General features: G+C 37.7%; 1 long non-coding RNA gene across 1 annotated transcript; it reads right to left on the bottom strand.

Moving 5' to 3' along the window:
- Window positions 1-1,064: 1,064 nt before the first annotated feature.
- LOC107834789 (uncharacterized) lies at window positions 1,065-17,393 on the bottom strand. The gene is made up of 2 exons (XR_001660613.1): window positions 16,719-17,393; window positions 1,065-1,872 (listed from the first exon to the last, which is right to left on the bottom strand). It is a non-coding gene; the product is annotated as an uncharacterized LOC107834789 (long non-coding RNA).
- Between the last annotated feature and the right edge of the window lie 1,632 nt (window positions 17,394-19,025).

Genomic DNA, 19,025 nt, shown 5'->3' with positions numbered 1-19,025 from the left:
AAAAAAAAAATGAGACAACCAATGGTAGACATGGTGAAGAAGAAGAAGTCATCGAACGAAGCAGGAGAAAAATAATAGACAGACCGTCTTAAGTACTCACAGAATTATGATGACAACACTGGGAGCCGATATCAAAGGATTTCCTCGGATAACTGGGGCCACTTTAATCTTGGTGAGGTCCAGGATGGAGCGTATGATCCACAAGGAGGGGAGCAGGGAAGCAGGCTCAGAGGGAGACGAGGAAATTTAAAAAAGAGGAAGTGCAGCTTTGGGGACACTTGGCAGGAGCCTCGGGGTGTCTGAGATTGAGGAAGGAAATAAAGTCTGCTCTGTCCTCCACGGATTCAGTACCTTGCTGCTGTTTTTCCCTTCTATGCCTATCAGTTCCTCTCTTGCTTTTATCTCAGGCTCAATATGGAGATAGAGGAAACTGCAGGGAAACTTCCAGAAAGGACAAGTCCATGCTGGGATGATAAATCTTGAGGGAGGGATGGAAAATAGGTTTAAAGAGATGAGGGAGATAGAAAACAGTCTTTGTATATCTCCGAAGGAAAACACAAAGTGTTTTTTTGTCTCTCCCTCTTTTCCTGTTTTCTCTTGAGGAACCTCCACCACTTAAAACTCTTGTTTGGAGATGAGACACTCACAGGGGCAGAAACAAACTCAATTAGAGATGGACGGAGATAATGGTGTGTATCGGTGGCACCTGCTCAGCCTCCTCTTTCTCTGTCTGACTGCTTTTCCACCTGACTGCCAAGATTAAGGCATATAATCAAATTCTCCTAATTGGCCCTGATTGTGGCAGCCAGCCAGGAGTTTCTCCTCTCCCTCTCTGTGATGCTATGCTTCGCACAGCACAGAGAATGGCAATGAGTCCTTTGCCTGTCAGTCAAGACTCTGGGCTCCTGCAGTCAATCTTCCCCACTGACTCACAACTAGTTATTATCTTAGCGTGTTGGCACCTTGATCTGGCCATATCCTCCGCTGCCCTCTGATCCGCCCTTTTATCAAATACCAGGTTGACCGGCGGGTTTTCTTTCACCCTCCCCGTTCTCTTGGTCTTGTTTTGTTCTTGGTCGCCTTTTACTCTCTTTGTATTTACATCTAATCACTCCAGCTCTTCTTGTGTCTAATCCACAACTATATCAGTTGTAGTTAATTGGTTTCAGGTGTCTCTAGCAGCGGTGAAAAAGGAAAGAGCTGAAGAAGGTGGCAGGGAGGAATTCACGCCTCTGTCGCCATTAATTAAAAAGATAATTACTCAGAAAACAAAGATTAAAGATGTAAATAGGAAGTGCACAGGCTGATAATAACCCAGTGGCACTTTATAAGTCTCTCAGCTGATTGACTCAGTGTTGTGTATCAGCTTGTTAAAAATAGCTGAGTGTTTGGAAGAAAAGTTTCTGGGAGGTTTCCTCGAGTTGTTGTGGCTACATGGTAGGATGAGACGCATGTCACCTTCTGTGACTCAGCACCGCGGGGAGGCTCGTTGGAAGAAGTGTCCAATATTTTTGTTTTTTTCAATTACATTTCACCCGCTGTGTCAAGGCTTAGGGTTGGTGTCAGTTCAGGTTTTTTTCACTTCACAGAATCAGAATCCGGGAAAAAAAGGGAATTCATCAGAGGAGCAACATTTTCAAACCCCGGCAATTTTTTTTTCTTTTCCTTTCTTTTTCTGATGTCCTCAAAGAAGCAGCTGGAGACTATTGAGCCTTTGAACAGATAGAGTCAACATGGATCTGCCAAAGATGATGTGTGGGTTGGCTGAATGGCAGCAGGCATCAACTGCGGTTGGAAGCCTAGGCAGTGGAGTCCGCCCAAGGATTCAGGCTTCTGGCATATTGGGTAACGATGTATAAGAGGCAGTGGCATCTGCAATGACAGCAACAAAGAAGCAAAACCTTAAGGTTAACATTATGGTTCATTTTAAATTAAAATTCCATCTTTTTTTGTTACCATTCTGCTTCAAGTAAAAAGAAAAAAATATATTCTGAAGGGGAAAAATGTGTCGGAGATTTTTTTCCCCCCCAATGTGTAGGAAGGAATTGTTGGCAACCAGGGTAAAAATATATTCCTTCATTCAAATAAATTCAGTTCTACACCCTGTATTCAGAAATATATATTTTTTACATTCTTAGACAACTGTGAGTACCTCTGAGGTGTTAAGAACAAAACACAGCCGTCATCTATAACATTTTAAAAGATTGAAGATTACAGAAAGGTTAACCATTCCTATTTGCACCAGCTCATTAGATTTACCAGAACCACACCATCCTTTCTGATGCTTTCTTCTCTTCAGCGGAAGATAAAGATTTGTTTTTGGTCATGGGAGCAGGTTAATTTTATGTTAAGTAAACCAGCATTGCTGTGGTCACCTGTTTTAGATCTTTATCTTGCTAAAATTAGTTTAAATTATTATTTTTTTCATTTTCATTTTTCTGGCAGAGGCCACCAGATATTTATTAAAAATGTTCTGCTACTTCTGAGAGCTTATTATGCCATTCTCTTCAAAAAAAATATTCAGGCGTTTTGGAAGAGAGCAGGCAGAAACACCGTTCCCCTACTATATGGTAAAAGGAATATCTCCTGTCCTTTTTTCACTGCAGTGACATCTTAGTCAACTAATCAGATATGGGATTGGTCCGAAAGCAAGCTATGTAATGCTGGTCACATTCAGAGCTGACCCAAGGCATAATTGGACTAAACAGTTGCTTATTCTCCTCTCTCATTCCCGTAAAATCTTAAATTATAACACAGACAATGGATCTGTAATTCTAACATTTGTTTACTGAGAATGACACTGCTGTTAGATGATTTAATGATTAAATCAGAAATAAATTATTTTAAATTGAACATCTAAATTTAGGATTTAGAAAAACTGGCATGTTTACTTTGTAAAAGTGCAAAAAATACTCGTCAATGTTTGATGCTATGAGTTAAATCTTTGTGTTTGTTCACAAATACATCTCAGTAAACTTTATTCTTTGTTCATCAAGAAATTACTGTTCCCATCAGTCTGCGAGCCGCGGTTTGCTTGCACGAGTCGAGCAAGCGCTGTGGCTTTCATACTTGAACAGGAAAATTAATCTGACTGTAACAAAGAACAACTAAACATAAGGAATAAATAATAAATGTCATCTAACTAAGAGCAGACTGAACTTAGTAAAAAAAACATGGCTGATCATATCAAAATAAGAATAACAAAAGAAAACACAGAAAGCAGATAAAGAAAAAGAAAAACCCAAAACAAAACAACATAAGATCCTGACAAATATTTGATGGTAGTCGAGTAAACATTGAAACGACATAATGCTGCTAATTTTTACCTCAAGCTGTTCTTTTCCTCTGCTCTATGGTGCCTTCTTGCCAATAGAGCAGACACACTCATGACACTCTGATGGGATGCAGCACTGCATGCAAAACTTGCCGTCAATGAGAAACCCAGAAAAAGGTTGTCGTAACCCGAACCATTTGATTTTTTATAGTTATGTCTTAAAGAGAAGCGTTTAAACAATAATGGGTCACCAGAAAGATAGCAGAATCCTCCATGTGGGAGTGCGTAACAGCCTGATCATGAAATGCACACACAAGAGACACCAACATTCAACCTACAGGAGAATTAAGCATTTTCATCTTAATCTGTTTGCTGAATAATGGACTGTTTTAAAATGTTGTCAAAGATAAAAGAGTTCTCATGTTCTGTTAATCTTATTTGTTGTAATATTTTTCCATTTTGTAAGTTTTAGAAGCTTGTGGCCTAAAAAGGGATCCACAATTACTTCAACAATTTGGCCTACAGACGTTGCAGTGTTCCTATTAGCTAAAAATAGGAACACTATTTTTAGCTAATAGGAGCTAATATTTTATTTATAAAATATTTATTTATAAATATGTATACATATTATTTTATAAAGAAATATTTATTTATTAATAAATAAATAAATACTGTTTGGGATACGAAAAAAACTCAGAATTATTTAAATGTATATCTTGTAATTTTCACCCATGGAGGTCGCCATTTTTCACCTGCGCAATGCATGCTGGGTGAAAAACACATAAAGTTGTGTCCGTTCTGACATGGAATTTCAGAAGGCTAACTTTACCTGAGTTGTTGTTTATCATGTTGCGTTTGACTAATGTAAATTTAGACAACGCCACACTGTGTCGCTGTTAGCTGTAATTAAAGAAGAAATAGTGAGGCGAGTCTGGAATATTTCCTACATGAAGAAAAAAAATGCATTGTGATAGAACTAAACGCAACTCCCCCAGGACCAACATTTGTGCCCTCAACACATCTCTCCAGAAGTCTTAAAGCCTTCATCATTTTTTTCATACAAATGACTCAAACAGGTGGTCGTTACCTTCAAGCTAAAATCAAGTGCCATGCAGACAGTTTTTATCCGCAAGCGCCTCTGTTGTCTGATTAGCAAACACTGTCAGAGTAGCTTACGTGCAGCGAGTGCCTATGTGTGCGCATGCGCACTAAGAGGTCCGCTTAGAGGAGGTGTCAGTTCAGCATACGGACACGATCCGACAAAAAGTAAGTCAATAAATTGTTTTCAATGATAACTTGATGGATACAGATGCACTGTCTTGATTTCAAAGTGTATTTAAAGCAGGGTGTAGTTTAGCTGCAGCCAACTGCAAAACACTATAAAACAGGCGTCCCTGTACCGCTAAGTCAAGATGTCATACAGCTGTTAATAAAGTGTTTGACGATCAAAATTCTGTCATGATGTTATGTTGCTGATTAAATAAAGCATGTGGTAATGACAGGATATATTGGTCTGTCAGTTATAGCTGTCAAATCTAACAGAACACCTGATCACCAAATTTTATATGGACATGCACATTTGTAAATTCCCACAGGATTGGAATATTTGAAATATCAGAACATAGAATATCAGAAAATGTATTTAGAATTTGCAAGTCTCTTGAATTTGTGCTTTGGAATTAAGGTGACGTCTGTTTCAGCAGCTTAGCAAAATAATGACTAAGTATTAAATATGGCTTGTATAAAGCAGGCAGAAAATTATTTGAATGTTGGTTATAACTGACTCAGAGCCCAAAAGACCAAAAAAATGACCAAAAAGAAAAAAAAAAAGAATCATTCACAACAGTCAGAATTTCTTTAGTTTCATATTTGTGACATCAACCTAACAGTAATAGGATTCAGTTCAGCAACATAATTACTTTTATTTTGTTTTGTTGTCTTTGGAGAGTTATTTGTAAGAAAATGATTATTTGAAGGCCTTCTTGCTTTTTGAAGTGTTTTATAAACCAAAATCTTTCTTGCTTTCGAGATTAGGTATTTTAAACTTTTTCCATTTGTCCGTTCAGCCGTCAGAAGCAAGAGAGATTTGTAGAGGACCAGAAACCCTTTGAAAAAGATTCTAAGATAAGTAGCGTACTTAGCTTTTGTCAATGTAATATAGCACAGACAAGAAAGAAATCCAAGCTTTATCTAAATCTTAATTATTAGCATATTTAAGACCAGCACAAAAACACTGCACCTTCATAGTTTGTTCAGATTTATTATAAATTCATTTGTACGTTATGTGATAGGCAGTGCATAGTAGTGAAGTGGAAATGAAAGCATGGAGGGTTTTTCAGATTTTTGCTTTGGAAAACAAATCTAAAGAGGTATGAGAATTTGATGGGAAAATCTTCCCCATTAGCAGTGGTAGCATCGTGCAATAGAGACAGGACACAAGGACAAGACAGCTGATCAGAGTTGATAGGAAGTTGGATGGAGCTACTGGGTAAATCATAGAAAAAGAATACCCTGAGAGAGACTTAAGTCTTGTGCCTGGAGCAAAAGTTTCTTTCCCAGAAGATCGATATTAGCTGTGAAACCAGAGCTACAGCGCAAAGTTAGATTTGCTCAATCGAAGTCTGCACCTACATCTGTGGAAAGACTTTTTTGCGCTTCACTTTTACTCTCCATCCAGACTTCCAAAGCGAGCAACAAGAACTGACAGAAGTCACTTGATGTACTAAGCAAAATGTTTACCATTGACTTACAGGGGCTTAATGCAACTACATGCAACTAACACACTTTTCAGAGAAAATACAGTTTGTGGTTTTAATGTGACAAAACGCTTTTTTTTTTTTCCAAGGAGAATCATTTTCCTGTATGGAAAAGATTGTCACAGAAAAGAAAGAGAAAACTGATCATCTACAATAACAATAAATCAAAACAAGTTTTTTTTAACAGATCTGATTATGTCTGAGTTGTACTCATTGCATTGTACGGTGACGAAAATAATCTCAAACAAAAGAGGAATGGTTCATTTGTTTCATTGCTGGTTGTGAGAGAAACAAATGGCCCCATTGAAACACATTATCTAACAATGCAAATAGCAAAATGTATTCCAGCTGAAGACATTGGCCAAGAAAAGGAGCTTTTTAAGGTGGGCTATCTCAGAAGCTGACCAAAGCAGTAAGTGACAGTGGAGGGTTGAATGTGTCAAGCAGCCTGCATTTCAGCCCATGTAAAGGTTCCCAAAATGTCTCTGAAGAGTAGTTTGGTCTGATTCACATCAACTAAATACTGACCTCCTGTTGTGCTCTATTTCAATTTTATTGCTTTGTCCCACCGCTTGGCTCTAATCATCTGAGACATGAACCATCTGTGACAGAAAACCTTTACTATCCTGACCATTTAATATCCCCACAGTGTCAATTTGTTACACTTTGTGAACTACAGTCAAATTTTGCTTCTCCTCTCATTCTTGTTTTTCTTTTTTTTTTCTTTATTTTACAAAGCAGATATGCGTAGGTGAAAATGTGACCTCTTCAATACGACTTACGAGGAATAATGTTTGTAAAAATCTAGAGCTGATTTGAATAGTTTTTAGAAAATTAACTATTATTATTATTATTATTATTATTATTATTATTATTTGTTTTTTTTTACAAAGCACATTTGCGTAGGTGAAAATGTGACCTCTTCAATACGACTTACGAGGAATAATGTTTGTAAAAATCTAGGGCTGATTTGAATAGTTTTTAGAAAATTAACTATTATTATTATTATTATTATTATTATTATTATTATTTGTATTGCGTGTAATCATCAGTTTTTTGTCTTATTAAATCATGCATATGCCGGCTGTGTTTTTGTAGTTTTCTCAAAAGTGCAGTTCCATTACATCCATCTAGTCATAACAAGCGAAGATAGGCTCCAATTAAAGGCTAGCCATTTTATCTCCCTCTACGCACAACCCATCATCTCTTCTACATTCACTGTGTAAAAAGGGCTGCCCACACATGCTTTAATTACAACATAAAAGTGCAGGGCTTGACATATTCCCCTTCGCTGGACATAAACTGTGACGGCTTGTTCTCAGCTGCAGATAGCAGCCCGCTCCTTCGTGTGAATGGCCTTTCAAATGGCGACTATAGAGTTTCTAACTGATGTTGTCTGCCGTGTAAGACATGATGAATGTCCCTGCCTGCACAAAATGACTGCAGCACAGATTGAGGGGTGAGGGGTGATGTATGGATGTTGGCATCAAGTAGGTTAATAATGTGCAAGACAAACAAAGGGGCAGTGAATGTTTCCAACTCAGTCCTGGTGTTTCTATCGGCTCACACATCTTGAAACATCAAAAGATTGTCAGCTTATAGGATGCTGGGCAAATGTTTTCATTTGTTTGTTTTAATCGATTCCTTTCCTGCTCAACTACTTTCACTTTAAACTCAGACAGACAATGAGTCATTAGTTTCTCGTTAGACTAGTACATCAGAATAGAAGTGAAAAGCTATGACTTTAAGGAAGAAATAACTATGTGCCCCATATGTGATTTAGGATAAAGCTAAAAAAAAAAAGATTGGTGGCTTGTTGTCTCTTTTAGGCTTGTACTCATCCATACATTTGATAAACTATTCTTTAGAGGTACACTGCTATAAAAACTCCAAAAGAGTTCTTAATTTTTATTGTAATTTAAATCTTTCAAATTATCAAACAAATTTAATTATATGGCAAAAATCACCTAAATGAGTATTCAGAAATTGTCTAGAAAAAGTCTGGGGTTAAACCTAATTGGGCATGATGCTAAATAGGCCACTCAAGCACAAAAACTCTCTATTGTGGTTTAAGGAAAAAGTAAATAAATCTGCAAAGATTCAGCAAAAATTCCACCACAGCTATGTGCAAGACTAATTATCAGTTTGCATAAATACTTGATAAATTAGTTGCTAGTGCAAATGGTTGCAAAGGGATTTTTGATTTTTCCCATAGATCAAGACTAGTTTAGACAGCTTCTTGTCTAAAATAATGAGCAATCTGCTTTTTGTCTTTACTCAGGTTAGCTTTGTCTGACAACAAATTATTCCGTTGATGATCTCAAACAGAAAATGTCTGCTATAAGGCAAACAGTACTGAATACAGGCCCATTCATTAAATTGAAATATTACTAAAGAGTCAATTTATTTAAGGAAATGTATTACTAACTAAGTACAACAAATTAGGTAGATTAATTGCACAATGGTAGATGTTTGAAAGCCTTTATTTCTATTAAATATGATGAAAAAATGACATTTAAAACTATAATATTACATTAGGCCATGAAAAAAAAATCATATTTAAAGCAGAAATGTGGGCTCAAGTATGTTTAATGCCTGCTTAAAGGTTGTTATTTTCAAAAAGTGCTTTTATCTGACAAACAGCCATCATATGAACGAATATTCTAATATACTGAATAGGACTGTATAACTCAGCTGCAGATGAAGATTCTGTCATGCATCACTGGCTGGGAAGCATCAGTAGTTCTGTATGAGCAGGAACAACATCTACAGCTGTAATCAGTCAGCATGCTTTTTTGCCTTTTCTCATATTTCTTTCAAGGCAGAGTGGCAAGGTCAGTGTGCTGGTTCCCCCCAGCACGTGTTGCTTGACGAAACTCATAAAAACTTGAGTTGCCAAAACACATTAAACTCAATTATACCTGCAATTTATATATATATATATATATATATATATATATATATATATATATATATATATATATATATATATATATATATATATATATATATATATATATATATATTTGCCACATTGAAATTTATGTATATATACCTCATGTAAATGTTTCAGATGGTGAAACTTTGCAGTACTACAGGGGTGGTGCCACTGCTGGAACACATCACCCACTCTGCTGGGAAGATGATTGGCTGCAATCTGCAGTCCCTGCAGGACCTGCATGTCTCCTGGACACTTAGGTGGGCAGTAAAGATTGTAGATGATTCTTTTCACCCCGGTCATGGTCTCTTTAAACCCCCTCTGGCAGGAGGCTGTGGTTCATCAAGTTTCTTACTGTCTGCAGCTGGCCTCATCAACAATGTGCACTGTACTTATTTTATCTACAGCACTGTGATGCCTGCACCAGAAGGTAAAGTAAATGAATGTATGTAGAAACATATTTAATTGTAAATCCCCCTTTATTTTTCTCTTTCCTAGATACACAAAAGAGTATTATTAAAGTTCCTTCCTCCCAGCAGCTATTCCACAGTAAAATAGAGATAGATAGTCACAAATGTGCACATCCTTTCTGTTATTTGCAGAGTTTTTAAAACAACAAAATCATCATAGAAGTGGCAATAGGCCCCAGCCCTGGTGCAATCCTACAAGTACAAGGGAGTGCAAATCAGTGCTGTCACAAAAATCTGTGCTATATAGATACCTGTGGTGAGTAATGGCAAACCCAAGTCTGCAGGTAAATATCTCCATTCTTTACTTGACCACTTAACCATATTATTACATTCTGGGTGTTCACACTGGGTATCATACCTCTATTTATGTAATGTTGAAAAGGTGGGGCTGGATAGGTTTTAACTTTTATACATTATGAGTATAAATCCAGGCCCTATAGATTAAAGGGCAAATAGGTATAAAATTCAACCTTAATGTTTAGTATAAGATTTGTTTCTCACTTTTTGTTATGTTGGGTATTTTTAAGTGGAGAGAGGCAGAGGCAGCAGGTGATTTTGAATATTTCATAAAAAAAATTATGAGAAAAGCAAACTTACAAAAATACGGGAATCCAGAGTCGAACAAAAACAAACCATAAAAAGAAAAGAAAAGAAAAAAACAGCCAGGAGACACAAGGAGAATGCAGAGAAACCAGAGAAGCAACAGAAGGAACCAGCAAGGAATGACTGAGAAAGAGGTGCTGAAGTACTGGAAGGTTGATGCTGAAACAATGGACCTGGGATGATTAGCTAACTTATTGCAGGTGTGAGGGAAGAGAGCAAACGGCAGACTGAGGAGAGAGAAAGACAGACAGGAAATAGCACAGGACCGAGGAAATGTACACAGGGGAGTAGGAAATGAATCTAACAGAAAAGAAAACTAGACATAATTAAACCAGAGTAACTAAAAATAATCAGACACAAGAAATAAACATATAAAACAAGAATCACTAATAACAGACTGAACTAAAGAAAAACAGGATCAAGATGATCTAACCAAAATAAGAAACTAACACTATGTAATAAAGAAACTAGAATCAAATCAAACTACAAAATAACCTAAAATCCTAACACTTTATATTTGCCATGCCAAATGTTTCCATTTCGCTCTCAGTTTTTGCACGAAAATAATAGCTGATCAAATCAGTTTAGCTTTATATGAAGAAATCCTGATTAAACTTTGGAGTCTGCTTCATTTATAGTGACTAGAGACTCTTCAGTCCACCATCATAGCTAGGAAAACAACGTATGAGCAGAAAACCTGTAAATGTAATGGAACAGCATAGAACAGCAAATCATATAAAACAACATTTTACAAGTTGTGTATGACCAAAATAAAAAGTGACCCTGAACCAAAAATGATGAAATGAACAGGATAAAAGTAATAAACTATCACCTCTTAACAGCCTGTGTAACATGTTATCACTGTGGCAACTGAATCCAGGCCAGGGAAGAGACTTTCTGAAGAAAAGAGTCACCATGACACCTTAGCAGTATCTCCTTCGGGCGGTGCGATGCAAAATGGCCAGCTCGTTTCCAAACAGCTCTTTAACATTATTACATTTGAACAAAGGCTTCACTAAATCGATGTCATCTGGACAAACAATTGATAAAAAGAAAAAAAAAAAAAAAAAAGGAAATGATGATTTCCACAAAATCATAATTTCCATGCTGTTGTGAAATGAATAGTGAATCATTTCAGTATTCCAAAGTAATTTAAAACTAGTAGGTTTCTAAAATGTCATATATAGAATCTGAATATTGAAGTACTACTGTGTAGAAGACAATATATGATCCATCTTAGTATATGCAAACCAACTGAATAAAGACTTTTTTATGGATCTAGAGGAATTACAATTTGTCAGTCACCTATTCTCAGACCATATATTTACAAGGTCAATTATTTGTGCGAATGTCTTACTGTTTGAAAGCACTCCTTATTCTAAAAAGACCTCAAGAGTATAGATTTGAACTCATGGGTCCAGCTGTATGCAATCGGTTGTAAAAAGAATGAACTAAAAAGGACAAATTCCTAAGTCAGTGTAAGTTAGAGCTGACAGCTGGTTGACCACTTTAATCATTGTAGTTTCTGTCTGAAAGGGTCCAGTGATTCAAAACAGAATCAATCCTTCAAAATCGCTCGTCTTGATCCAAGTGTTGATAAAAGCAAAAGATCGATCTCTTAAAGTCACGCCTTGATTGTAATACTGAGAGAGCACAGTTGCTGCTTCTGTGTTACAAATTCCACGTTCGTTGAGCCACTGGGCATTTGGCTGTGAAAAAAAAGAGAAGGTGCCGCAGATGTGTGTGTCTGTGTAGGTTGTGGCAAATTCCCACAGGAGCAGTATGAAACGGACTGAATATTTTCCTCTTTGCATTGCCTGAAGTCTAGCACTAAATATATATGCATAAATGCATAAAATAACAAATGCATACAGCCCATGGCGTGTATCTATACACACAGAAAAAAAAGTCCCACACACAGTTTCAAGACTGGAACTGAACACACACCTGCTGCCTCTTGTCACCACTGATGCTCATACAGAACAAAAGTCGACTCCATCAACTGTCACCCGCAGTGACAACAGCTCGGTAACTCACTCTGGAATAAAGCATGCATGTATTAAACCTCAGAAAAACTAACCTGAGCCACAGTATGATTGTCTTTCTATCTGCTATAATAACGTATTACTACTCTGTGGTAACAGCACACCGCTTCTTATCACTCAAATGCAAAGACACAGAACAGAAATTATTATAATTTTGATCCTGGCTGAAATATATTCTTTTATTATAAAGGACTTCAATACACTGATCCATTACCCAACCATACCTAAAGGCTAATTGAGAACAGTTAATGAGTTTATTTTCTAGAGCAGGCCATTTAAGTACATTCAAGTGGATTTATTGGTTTTACTCCAAGAAACTTCCCGTAAATGCGTACTTTTGGAGAAATTGAAGAGTGAATTATTCTACTATATACCATGTGGTTCGGTTGTGAAACATCTTTGGCAAGGCCTTTTTCTTAAAGGGTGCCCTTGGCAGCAGTTACCAACACAAAATACACATAAAGTAAAGAAAATCCTTGAAGGGAGGTCTGTGCCAATTTCATACTTCTCTCACAGACACCAGTGTAGTACTATGTACAAATAAAAACTATCAGTTATTAATACAAAGGAGGAAAAAAAGGACAACAACCATGGTGGCAAACAGATGTAGTTTACTCTAGAAGATAACGCTAAAAGTCTCAACCACTTTGAAGCTGTTAGGAAAATAAAATTGCTTCACTTTTGCTATTATGTGTCTTGCCACTTCTGGGATGTTGGCTGTTCTTAAATAAACAATCTTTGAGTGAAAGAAAATAAAACCGATACCTAGGTTCATAAATAAAAGCAAGTTGGGTGAAATTACAAACTATGGAAGTTTGTGAGACATGGGATGTAAGTGGCTGTCACACTGTATCTAAAAATCTGTTTTCAGATATATACACTGTATCTAAATGGAAGGAAATAAATCACTTTTATGAAACATCAAGTCCTACTAGGCATGTTAAAGCTGCTGCAGTACAAACCTCTCTTAAAAATTTGTTTTTTTTTTCTTTTACATATTTGTTAAAACTGTCACTATGTTGTGAAAGTGATATATGTGGCAGGTAATCTGCGAAAAAAATCAAGCTTCTCCTCTTCCTCCCAGTGCTTCTTTTGCAATCTGCAGAAACACACTGCTTGTGGTCAAAAACAACCAATCAGAGCCAGCAGGAGGGTGTCATTGCTGTCAATTAAGCCCATGTATGTGATGCTCAATGTGTTAATGGTAGAGAAACAACTTTCTGTTGCAGGAAAACTGTTTATCCAGAGTCACCATGCTAACTAGCCTGAGCATGTGTGGCAGGCTGTACCATAAGGAAGAAGCTGTAGCACAGCAGAGAGCAGGGGGGAGAGTGTGAGCAGCGTACACACAAGGATGATTCACAGCACTAAGACCGTCCTTCTGGCTCTGATTGGTTGTTTCTGACTGGGCAGTTTATTCTGCATTCATCACTGGGAAAAGCTTGATTTTCTTTTTCATACCACTATGTCATTGCCCATGTTTCAGTGACATAGTGACAGGTTTATAAAATATGTAAAAAACTTTTTTCTCTATATAAATTTAAATCTTATTAAAACTTCAATGTTAAGGTGTGGCATCATTTTGTAAAGCAGTGTCCACTGAGGAGGTTGTATTGTCATGCTGTCCATGTAATTTTTTTTATTGCTGTTTTTTATGCTTACATATCAAATGATGACCTTGGGCTAAAAGTGAGGAGTTCAAGGACAGTTTATAAGTGTGACCCATGTGGAATTAATTTTTAGATGAAAGTTGATTAGCTACCATCAGTTGGATGCACTTCATGCATTTAGCATGCTGACATGGGTATATGCTTGGTAGCTGTGTGTGCACAATGTAACATTGAATTCAATAAAATTGCAGGCAATTTCTGCAACATTTAGGTAGCAGTTGTAAAACTGTGTAGTAGTGACACATAATAAATTAATTTAATTACTCTACAATATATTTGTATCCTTCATTAGGTTTTTATTTTGTCCAATAAAGTTTTATTTTGGAAGGAAATTAATGACAACATAGTGAGCTTTAGGGCAGGCCAATCTTCTAACTAACATTTGTTGGGAGTAATTATAGTGAAAGCAGAAGACACACAAAATACTCAGTCTTAACGCAAACAAGCTGAAGTTCATTTTACCTTAATTTGATCTTATGTAGAGACTCAGTTGATATTTTTATTTAAAACTATGATGTATATTCACTGAATTGTTTAAAATACCTCCAGGTGCAAACATTCCTTTCCACAGTGACACTCTTCCACTCATTTTGGGGAATACCAAAGCATTTACTAACCAGAAGGTCTATCGTCCCTCCAGTGAGTTGTGGATCAATTTCGGACTCCCAGTCAGTCAGACATGTCCCTAAAACCCCCAAAGGGAGGTATCCAAATTAGTTGTCCAAATCCCCTCAGTTGACACCCTTTGATGTGAAGTGGCTCTATTCCAGACTCCCTCAGGATGGTGGAGATCCTCACCTTATCATTAAGGCTGAATCAGGGATTTTTTTCTTCTCGTCTTGAGTCACATGTTCCAATCATCGGTGAGGGTTGAAACGTAGACACCACATATAGGCAGTAACTTGTAGTTTAAGGGTGAGTTATTTTTTTTATTAAAATAGAAGGGAAATGTAGCTCAAAACCACTATATTGTATAAATTCTATATTAAATTAAAAACAGATCTATGTGGACCTATTCCCTCTGTCTTGCAGACTTATTTAAACTATGGAGATGAGTTTGAGTATAGTCAGGGTAGAGACTTTGCTTAGCCATAAAAAGAAAGCTCTTAAAAACAGTACCAAATAGTATAAAATGAATTTGAGAGCAGTAATTACTAGTCGGGTAAATGAAAGGGCAATATAAAAACATCTATGCACTTTTGTCTGTTTCACAAGGTTTTATGTGAGAAAGGCTAGAATGCATTCAGCTGTGCAGCAATTTTAGGTTGTTTGATGTTCCTGTATTTTCTTTATTTTTAAATCTTTTTTGTAAAAATGACAATATTGGTTCATTATGAGATGGAAGAGCATCCAGTTTTTGTACAGATTTTGACAACATTTCAGTGTTTTTTCTGCAGCTACCTTTGCAATGCCACCACCAGTTTTGCACAGCACCTGTTTTATGTCACTGCATTTTACTATCAAAGATTACAACGATATTTAAAGAAAGCTTATTTAGCCATCTTTAGACTCATCTACAGAAGCTGCCATATACAGGTAATTCACTTTAACTCAACAGTTGACCGATCAGAAATGATGGAAACTGTTTTGGCTCACAACAGAATCATTAGCAGTCAGTGCATCTGTTTCCTGCTCATCCAAACAATAAACAGTTTGGCAGCAAATTGGGCCACATGGGATGTTTTAAGGATATGAGCTCTGTTCATGCGTTGAATAATTTATCACGTGAATGAGTCAACTTCCACCCTTGTTTCTGCATCTGAGCAGGGGGCAATAAGATTGACAGTTAATTTTCAGCTCTCTTCATGAGGCTAACTTGTTGCTGTGTGAATACTGTTTTTTTTTTTGTTTTGTTTTTTTTTTCATAACACACTTAAGTATTTCAACCTTAACATGAAAATGCTTTTATCATCATACCAGGGGGAAAAAAGTCTGACCTTTGAGAGCAATGACATTAGCTTTTTGTCTTGAATATTACAAGATTTTTCAGTTTGTAAGTGGGAGCCCTGTGGATACAGCAAACTACAAGCAGTGATCAGCCTGAGATCTTTTGACACCAAATTATTGCTTTTTCTTTCTTCTATTTTTACATTGTGACTATAGAAGACAGACTTTGCCAGAAAGTGCTGTTTTATTTGGCATGTAGCAGTGATAGGCTGGCTGGCCGATGATGAAGAACGATTTTTTTAATAGCAGGACAAAGAAATACTTCAATAGAAACATGGGCTGTGAAAAAAAAAAATGTTGTCTACCTCATCTCTCTGGAGTTTTATGTTTTTTCTGATTACACACATTAATATCTATGTCTATCAAAGTATTTATTTGAGAGGCGAAGGGGGTAATGATGGGTCAGAAGTGTCTGTCCAAAGTTGCGGAGGTGTTGGCGTGTTTCTGAATGTGTGTCTTGGAGCGGGTAAGGAGGCTGGACAATGATGGATGGAGAGATGGATGCAAGGATTATCTGGGATAAACCTCTGACTGTTGATTTTATGTCAAGCCCTTTGCCTCTTAGCTACAGGAATCAGAGTACGGAGGACTTTCTGGTTGTGCAGCACAAAAAAGCAAGAAAATCTGTATGTGTATGTTTAACCTGATGGTGCAGCTGACTGACAGTTGTGGGGAAGGAAAGAGATGAAGATGAGAAATTGGCAAAGCGGTGAAAGAAACAAAGCGAAAAAGGTGACAGACTGGTAATGAGGGGCACAACATGTCTAATGGATAGTTTGTTTGAAAATGAAGGTTGGATATTGTTTGGGGTAGAAGCAATGTGGTGGACTGATAAATAAGAATGGGCAAATTACAAGCTCAGCCACAGAGAGAAAGGTAATGAAAATGTGATTTAAAGAGAAAAAAATGAGTAAAATCAGAAGAACACAGCAGGAGAAGAGCAAACCCCTGAACTATCTCCCCCAACACACACCCCCACCACCCATCCAATTAACACACACGTTAACACACTCACCCATATGCTTTTTCTGTCTGTGGGGGAGCCACCAAACCAGACCGCCAATTGTAGTCCCAGAACAGTTACTAAAAAGCCGGTAGAGGGCTGAAGAGAAGCGAGGTAGGAAAGGGGGAAGCAGAGCGCAGCAGCAGTTCCTGATCAAACAGGCAAAGCTTCTCGTACAGACGAATGCACCAAAGGAAAAAAGGGAAGAGGGGCGAAAATGAGGAATGTTCAACTGACACCTGAACGAAACTCTTCCAGCTCACAAATCCCAGATTTACTCCACATCCACCTGATAGATGAACTCTCAGCTGTTGATATTTAAACAGGCACACCAGCGCGCTCACACAGCTCCCTCACTGAGCGCTGTCGCAGTGACACCATCAGCAGCAAAGCTCCTCAGGCGGACGGTGCGAGAGGAGAAATAAGCATGGACGGACCTCTGGCACCTCCTCCCCTCCTCCTTGTTATTCCTGTTGTACCTCCTTGTCAGCTTTATCCAACTATTCAGTCAGACAGATGGGAGGGTGATGCTTTTCTCCTGCTTCTTTGCCATTTTAATTCAGTTAATTATTCCTGCGCTGCACTGCTGCACAATCTCTCCTCTTTCTGTGTCCTTCACTGTCGGACTGACTGGGGCTCCACAGCGCAGAGAAGCTGGACTGCGCTTAGATCCCTCCCTCTCCTCTCTCTGCTGCTGAATGTCTTTCCATGCTTCCTCAGCCCCCTCCTACAGTTCAGTCTCACATCTCCCGTGACTTCTCTTTCACAGTCAACACTGCATAAACAAGTGGAAAATGGTTTTGGACCATCAGATTTTCTTCATTAAGTAAAAAAAATAAAAAATTAAAATCAGGATATAGAGTATAAATAGCCATTACAATAACAATATGCAGTTCCTTTTGCTCCACACAGTCAAATGCTTGATGTTGTAGAGTGCATATTTTATGAGTAGCAACTTACTGCATGCTGTAACTCAAAACATTTTGAAAGTGAAAAAAGTGCTGACGTACTAAAGGAAGCACATTTATAACAGAACAGTTAAGTCAGATGTTATCCAGACCAATCCAGTGAAACGTGAAAATCCACAAACCACAGTTTAGATTCACCTGAAGGCAACAGCTTCAGATTGTACTGATCTAACAGTTGGGGTACGCTGAGGCTCTGTTTTGGTTTTCAATAAACTAGACTGCTATTGAAAATTGTATTTACCTGAGTAACTCAGTTCACTTCACACTTCACTACTTTGACAGTTATCACAGATTTTGAAAAGACTAGTTGTTCACACCAGACTTAACACCTGTGGCAGCAGCTGGATCACACACTACAGGATTTTTCAGACAACCTAAAGCCAAACGGGCGCATCAAACTCTGTCTTGGAGGCGACAACATGAAGGAACAAACAGACCACTGGGTGGCAGTAATGGGAAATGCTGTATTTTCACAATGCAAATGGTTATACTTATTTTACATAAAATGAAAGAGATGCAGTTTAACCTACGTGAATCTTAAAGAACAAGTGAATATGATATGGAAAGTGTCAATTGCTATACTTACGTTAAGAGTGTGGAACATGTTACGGCCCCAGGCCATGTGTGCTGGGTACTGTGTGTCGGAGTCTGCCTGCTCTTTTTGCATCTTTGCTGTGGAGCGTGTGGAACCAGAGCAGAGTCCAACGTTGACTCTTTCCTCCTTTCAGTGGCCTCCTGACCCTGCTGCCCGGCTGCTGGGCCTCGTCTCGTCTTCATCAGGCACATTTGAGTTTGTCTTTATTTTCGCATCTCAACACACACAGTCAAGTTTATTTGCATAGCATATTTCATCAGCAAAGCAATGCTTCACATGACAGAAACATTACTGTAACCATTTATAGTTATAAACATTGCATTTTGTCAAATGCTTTAGTCAAAATCATCAATGTACATCAAAAATATTAATCATTGTTCCAACTCTAATCACATGGGGTTTTAGCCTTGATTAAAAAAAAAAAAAACTGTGTTTTCACTGTTTTGCTGTTTTCTGGAAGCTTGTTGGTGCTTCTCCATGCTTGGTTGCAGACCTGCTGTAATGACACCAGGTCTTTACTGTATTTTGGTCCTAAGTCATTTGGAGATTTAAAAACTACCAGAATTATTTCAAAGTCTATTCTCTGAGCTGCTGGGAGTATAAGAAGCTTAGACCTGGGGGGATGTGCTCTGTCGTCCTGGTTTTAGTCAGAATACAAACAGCAGCGATCTGCATCAGCTCCTGGTGTCTGATTAAACTTTGTCGGCAGGCCTGTGACGACACTGTTGCAGAAATCCATTCTATTAAAAATAAATG

This window comes from Poecilia formosa, unplaced genomic scaffold (assembly GCF_000485575.1).
Source record: "Poecilia formosa unplaced genomic scaffold, Poecilia_formosa-5.1.2 Scaffold769, whole genome shotgun sequence".
Classification (NCBI taxonomy): domain Eukaryota; kingdom Metazoa; phylum Chordata; class Actinopteri; order Cyprinodontiformes; family Poeciliidae; genus Poecilia; species Poecilia formosa.
The sequence above is the reverse complement of the archived record's forward strand: the minus strand, read 5'-3'. Positions and strand labels throughout refer to the sequence as shown.